We start from the raw sequence: 260 nt of genomic DNA, 5'->3' as shown, positions 1-260 counted from the left end.
ACAAGATTAAAGGCAAGAGGCAAACTAGATACAAGAAATGCTTACAAAGTAAATTGTTATCTTCGAATTTGAAAAATTAAACCAATATAATTGTATCTTCGTATCTTAATACAAAATAAAATATTTACAATTCTTGGAAGTCCAAATTTTAAATAAATTATATAAAATTGAAAACTATAAACTAACTAAAAATCTAACAACAAAGTAGTTATATTTAAATAATATATATATATATATATATATATATATATATATATATA

The sequence above is a fragment of the Solanum pennellii genome, chromosome 10, assembly GCF_001406875.1.
Source record: "Solanum pennellii chromosome 10, SPENNV200".
Classification (NCBI taxonomy): domain Eukaryota; kingdom Viridiplantae; phylum Streptophyta; class Magnoliopsida; order Solanales; family Solanaceae; genus Solanum; species Solanum pennellii.
The sequence above is the reverse complement of the archived record's forward strand: the minus strand, read 5'-3'. Positions refer to the sequence as shown.